Source organism: Lissotriton helveticus, chromosome 1_1, assembly GCF_964261635.1.
Source record: "Lissotriton helveticus chromosome 1_1, aLisHel1.1, whole genome shotgun sequence".
NCBI lineage: Eukaryota > Metazoa > Chordata > Amphibia > Caudata > Salamandridae > Lissotriton > Lissotriton helveticus.
Window position 1 is genome coordinate 844,603,243 of NC_136057.1, and position 7,047 is coordinate 844,610,289.

The window sequence follows — 7,047 nt, forward strand, 5'->3', positions numbered from 1 at the left end:
AGGCAGGGTGCCGTGTTGTTGCCTTTTCACCAGCATCTTCCAGGGAGGGCTCCTCGCCGTCCCTACGGCCTAAATCCTCGAACCTTTCTTTCCGTGGCTCGCGGATGGCTTTTTCCCCTGCCTCTCCGCCTTCTGGGGCTCCTCAGGTTCCTCATTCATCTGTGGATCCCCCACTATTCCGGACATGGGGACGGGCAGTTCAGCCTGCAGCCGTCGCCCACGGAGGGATTACTCTCTCCTCCGCGGCGCCCTACGGAGGCTAGCGTTACCTTTGTCCGAGCCATTTCCACAGTTGCTGGTATTCTGCGGATGGGTGAACCTGTTACTCTGTTTCCTAGGGACAACCTTTTGGAAGTTCTCCACCATGGCCCTGGTGGACAGGAGTTGTTCCTTCCCTTTGAAGCGTCACTCCACAATTCTGTTATGGGGGTGCCCTGCCATGGGTGATCCGGTCCCTCAGGTACTTCTGCATCAGCCTTTCCGTGTTTGCCTGTGGTGTTGTTTCCTCCGTCTCAGGAGGCCCGGTGTTTTTTTTTTTTTTTTTTGCAGAGTTTTATATAGCGCGAACTAGAACCAAACCGAATCAGTTATCAGAGCGCTTTACATAGCACCAGTTACGTTACATGAGGACACACTTTCATTTTTTTAGGCACGGGGAGATTAAGTGATTTGCCCAGAATCACAGGGGGTTTTTGGCGGCGTTACCGAGACTCGAACCCAGATCCCCAGGTCCGAGGTCAAGCGCCTTAGCCGTTAGGCCAACCCCTCTCCCCAATTCATGGGGGTTGGATTCATGGGGGCATAATGTCTTTCCTTCTTCTAGCGCTGCCTTGCGGGCGCTTAACACTTTGTGTGTATTGACCAGGGCTACTTCCAGTCTGTGGGACTCTGTGGAGTCCCTTCGTTCTCATGTCTCTCATAAGGGTGCCAATGCTGACCTACGGAGCCATGTGTTGGATGGTAGGGAGTTGGCCGCATTTACTCTTCGTGCGGCCTTGGATGTTGCCGATGCTCTAGGCCATGCTATGGCCACTTCTGTGGCTATACGTTGCCATGCCTGGCTGCGTGATGCTGTTTTTCCTGAAAATAACAGGGAACGTCTGGTTGATCTACCCCTTGACGGGGTCCTTCTGTTTAACACTCATGCGGACTCCGCCATTCAGCATCTTCTTGCGGGGCTCCGTCCTACTCCTCCTCAGTAGGTGGGTTTGTTGTTCCTCCGGGTCTTAGTGGGAGGTGTTATCTCACTGCTCCTGGAATCTGGTGTTGGGGTGAACGTTACACTTTCTGTGAGGGATACTGTGCCCTCGGGGTCCTGAGTTGGCCTACCTCTTCAGTTGGCTGCTGGTTCAACCCCTTTTGGCTAAGAGTGTTATTTCTGGCTGCTTACTGAGCCTTTTGTGGCTTCTGCCGCTGGTTTTCAAATTTGTTCTCTGATGCGAGATTTCTTCCCTAAGAGTGGTCCCATTCTTCTTGGGCCTCATCCTACCCTATGTGGGGTATTCATAGCTATTGGATAGCCCTGCCTTATAATGGGATGGTGTGGACTGCCCCTTGTACCTTCCTGGCGTTGTTGTGCTGCAGTGTTTTTGCCTTTTGTCTGCCGTTTTGCCTGGTCTTCTGTCTGGGGTCCAGAAGGGTTATTTTCCTGTGTTGACGACTTGGTTCGTCCTATTTGTTTCTCCTTTTACTTTCCGGCTAATTGCTGATTGGCACCCAGCTGTGCCCGCCGGCTCTTCTGGTCCACGGCCAAGGACCTTGGAGGAAGGCCTGGCCCCCTTGCTTCTGTTTTTTTGGGAGCCGTCTCGGACTGTCGCTCTTCCATCTGCCTTATTACTGAGGCGCTGTTCTGTCTGGCCTGTTGACGTCCAGCTGTGATGAGTTTGGCCACCCTCTTCACTGGGTGTGTTCCCGATAGAGGGCTCTTGCTCTCGTTTCTGCTCTTCTCCTTGGAGTCTCTAGGTTGCTCTTCTTCCTTGGTACTCCCCTGCGTTGCCTGTACCAAGGGCTTTCGATGGAGGTCCTTGGTACATTAGCTGCTGGCCTCCTTTCGCGTTGCCTGTACCTGGTGCTTCCGGTGGTGATCCCTGGTACATTGGCTGCTGGTCTCCTTTCGTATTGCTTGTATCTGGGGCTTCCGATGGAGATCCCGGGTACATTGGCTCCTTGTCTCTTTGCGTGTTGTCTGTACCTGGGGCTTCCGGTGGAGGTCCCTGGTACATTGGCTGATGGCCTCCTTTCGTATTGCCCTTCCTTCTCCCGCTTGGTGAGGGCGGGGTTGCTGCTTGACGTTGTGACACATCTCCTGTGGGGCGATGTTCTCCACGACACTGCGGTTCTAGTCTACTGGGGGGGGGGGGGGACGGGGCTCTTTCCCCTGTCCCTGTGGCTCATCCTCTGTTGGGGAGGACTGGGTTATTTCCCTGTCCCGGCGATTGTCCCCTGTCAGGGTTTTGGGTCGCCTGAGCTAGGGAGGTCCTCTCGCAGACCCTCCTTCCCCTTGGGTATGGTATCTATTCTACGTTAAGGAATCTGCGGCTAGTAGTTTCTATCAGATGTACGAGTTACTTACCTTCGTTAACTATGTATCTGGTAGAGACGATTCTAGCCACAGATTCCTTCATGACCCGCCCTTCCTCCCCATTCTGCGAGGCCCCTCTGGGTCTTCTTCACTCGCCTGCCTCTGGGTGGTTGCCTTTTGCGAGTGTCTTTCTTACTCCCTCCTTCTGAGGATGTTCGCCTTGTTGTTGTTCCATTCTTGACTTTTTAGGCACTTTTGCAACCCTCCACCCTGATCTTCAGTGTGGGTTTCGCTCATGCTTCTTCTTTCCTTTGTTGCTTGCACTTCTGCCTTTGGCAGTCTTTGGGATTGAGGTGCCTTGGCTGGTCTCGACTTTGGCTTTCGGGAGACTTTCTCCCTGCTGGTGTGAATGGTCATTGCTCTGCGTTCTGACCTTGGTGTCCCTTTCTGTTCCGGGCAGTGGCTGCAGACTTCTTGGTCTGCTGTGTATTTTCACATGCTTCTGCCCCGGGGAGGCTGCTGTATTTGTTTGCAGGATTGCTTATCTTGGTGCCTCAGTACCTGGCTCTATTCTGGATGGTTCTGTTCCTCACCATTGTTTTTTTCCCTTCTGTTTAGCGGGGGTTTTTCGCACACTGTTCCAGTATTCTCCCAGTTTGTGTTAGTAATGGCTCCGCGTTGTGGCGCGGAAAAGTTCTCTGAAGAAAACTGACGTAGGCGCTCCGGGGTGGGACTTATGTATCCTTGCTGATGACGCCGAGGACGTCAGGGCGGAGTCACTTGGTGCCTTCCCCCTGGCGCAGGGATGATGTGGCAAAACGTTTTCTGGATCCAGTCTCACGAATGGGGATAATTCTACTTAAGGAATCTGCGGCTAGAATCGTCTCTACCAGATACATCGATACCTGACTACCGGGTGAGAGCAAGCAGAACCAATTGTCTGACTGTTACCCACTAAAAATGAGGTAAACAATCACTGGCACTATTTCCAACTTTATTCACTGCTGTGTTTTTGCTTATATTAAAACCAAGACCTACTGTCATGCTTCGTCATTTTTATATATATGAAGCCAACATGTTTCATTGCCTATTAATACTTATCAGCAACTTCTTCAGGGCTAGTGGTCAGTCCTCGCCACACTGTGAACTCACAGTTTGATACCTGTGGAACATTGACACAGACAACACATGCACCAAAAAACACTAAGTGACACACATCAAAGTTGCTCTGTACACTACATAATACTTCTTATTGTTACTGCTCATTGGACAGGAAAGCCACAGATATTTACCAGGTGGCTGCCCCCTTATGGCATGCCTACAGCCACCTGTTGGGGATAACGTGTACGCTTCCACTTATCCCAATGTCTAAGTACCAGTTGCTCAGCGTCAACCTACACATAAAATACATATTTAGATTCCCTTTCTATGTCTGTGTCCCACAAATATCAAACTGTAAGGTAGTCTTGTGTGCAACTATCAATATTGCTACATTTTTAATTTAAAATAGATTTTTAGTAATCAACTTTTGTAAATGTTGAACGGATGACGGAGGGAAATAGTGGCTCTGTATGCATTTGAGGAAGCCAGTTCGTTGAGTGTATTCTTTAATTCTCCAGGGACAGTCTCATGCAGTGACTCTCGGCCCATCTGCTTCTGAATTTCAATCGATCTCTGTTCTCAATCACAGATCTCATTTAGTCAGCGCTTTAAGTGGGCGGTCTCACCGTGTCTGAGCACTGTCAGTTTTTTATGGGTGCCTCGAAACGGGTCTCTATCGGGCTCTGTTTTGTGCCCTGGCACAGGCGGTCCGTTTTTTTCTCCAGACTGCAGTGACAGCAGGCACATTGATGTGCGCATGGTGAGCGTTGTAGGGGAAGGGAAATCCTTTAAAGAGAGTAATTTTCTCCCTGGATTTCCCTTCTCTTTTTGAATCTCAGGAGCAGCAACATTGTCATGGTGTCACCACCAGGGCTTTAAGTGGGAGTGTTTTCAATATTCTATACAAGCCATAGTTGCTGCTTATTTATCTTATGCAACTAGCAACCATTGACAAAGCCAATAGCCCTGACTGGTTTTAGGTATTATGTTACTTGTTGTATCATGTATTTGGACGCAATGACAGGAACAGCAAAATACAAGTTGGGCGGCACACTGCTAAATACAGATTTTTAGCTTATGTGTTTTAAGCCACGCCCTTAATTACATTGACCACGCCTCTTTGAGAGACCCCCCCAATTTTTTCATCCCACTTAAAGCCCTGCATGTAGTGTGATGTTATTTGATACGTCCTGGTGATTCTATACAGATAGATCTTATCCATTAGTATTTAGCTAATAATACTCAGATATTTATATATGATCGCCTTTCTCCTGCTCTTCTCGTGCTGCGCTGCCTGTCAGACTACTAACATATAAAAATCAAGTCCCAGTATCTTGCCATGTATAATCTAGTTCCTAGTTTTATCACTAATTTGTTCCCAAATTCAGAAAGGGTCGCCTTGACAGCTGTGTTTTTTAGCGGCTTAGCTGAAGTACTCTGCCACGTATTTTACATTTTCTTTTTTTTGATTTCAGTAAAAATTTTATTGAAAATTCTATTTACACGGTGCATAGCATATACATGGGTAACAGTAAGGCAACAGACATAAAGGAAAGAAGCCCCGGCGGCGCTGGTGGGGGGGAATCGGAAGGGGTTGAGTCCTGTAATTCGTGTACTCTTGTGGGTTGCTTCTTGGTTGGCTGCCTCCCCGTCCTCCCCACCCTCCATGCGGTTGCGGTCGGGTTTTCCATCTTCCTTATCTTTGGTCCTGTGGCCTGTTGGATAGTCCCTCACTCGGCCATTGCTATTCGCCCCCTCGGTGGCTGGAAAGGAGAAGAAGAAAGAAGAAGCTCAGGATAGGAGCTGTTTGGTTGTGGTGTTGGTGGGTGATCTAGTCAGGGTTTCTGCAGCAGCGTAGTTTGCTGCGGAGGCTACGGCGGCTTGTGCGAGGACAGATAGTTGTCCAGGGAGAGCCACATTTCGCACTGTTTATGTCTTCGGTGTGTGTTTGGCCGTGATGGTGTCGGCTCCCCTTAGAAAGGTTACCCAGTTGAACCATGTTTGAAAAGAGGCCTTCCCTGTATCCTTCCAGTTGTTCAGCACTGTCTTGACCGCTGCTGATAGTAGAAGGTCAACCAGGTCCCTGTCTTCTCTGGATTTGATTGTGGGATCCATGAACCCTGTGGCAAGGCTGTGGAACTGGAGCTGGTGGGAGGTGCTGGTTATGTCGTTTATCATTGCGCCTATTTTGTACCAGAATTCCTTAACCTTGGGATCAAGTACAGAGACAGAACACTAGACATGCACTCCTGGTACAAGCACGGCATCTCCACAGTAAGCCAACTACTACCCCAAAGCACACACTACTTTTGATTCACTCAAGGGCGAACACAAACTAGACAGCATCGAACTATACAACTTTCTGAAAATCAAAGTCGCGATTAGCAAAGCAGGCCTAAACAAACAAACACCCTCAATTCTGCAATACGCCACCAACCTAAACTGAACGCGGCATCAGGTAGCACACCTCTACAGAGCCCTAAGTCCCAAGTCCACCAAACTCAATAACAAAGTCACAGCCTACTGGGAATCTTTAATAGGTAGGGAGTTCAGCGAGAAGGAAAAATCCGACCTCTGGACATCCACGTCAAGGAAGAAAGTGACAACAACCCTAGAACAAACCAAATTCTGGCTGCTCCACAAAACATATTGGACCCCAGCCCGCCTAGCCTCCATAGGAATCCACGAAAATGACACTTGCTGGAATTGCAACAAACAGAGAGGAGATTTAGCACACCTGATCTTCCACTGCCCCAAGGTATTTTACATTCTTTCAAAGCCACTGTGCTTTTGGAACTCAGTATAAATGTACCTGCTTAATGCACTTGTCAGTGGTCTGTAGATGCATTCTAGAATTAAAGCTACAGCCTAAGTGTTCACTTAGGCTATTAGCTTCTCATAAACGAGAGGCAATGGCTAAATCTCCCCAACATCTATGCCCTGCTGCCAGTGCCTGAAGGAACTTCTTTGGTACTAAGAATTGGCCGTCCTGTCATGTAAGATACGATGGTCTGAAAGCGCAGGGTCCGGTGTGGTTGTCAGGTAGCTAAGAGTGCAGGCAGTGCTGTGTTAGGCACAATGTGGACAACAGGTGGGAAACATAAAAACTTGTTTAAATTTACAATGTGTTGCATTGGACAACTGATAGTAACATTTTGTACATGTGTAAGATGCATTGATAAGAGTCCACGCCATGTTTTGGATTTATTTCTTCACTTGTTTTGGTATGTCCAGTTTCTAGTTTCCCTTTCTATGTTTATGCAGCAGCTAGAGATGTCTTGCTCTTTTGTAGTTTCTGCTTCCCATATACAGGTGTTCCCAAAAACGGTCAGTTGGACTAATTCGAAAAAATTTGAAAGCATTGTCCAGACTGGATTAATTTATTGCGCCTTTCCAGCTATTTATTTTGAGAGTGTGGCTTTCAG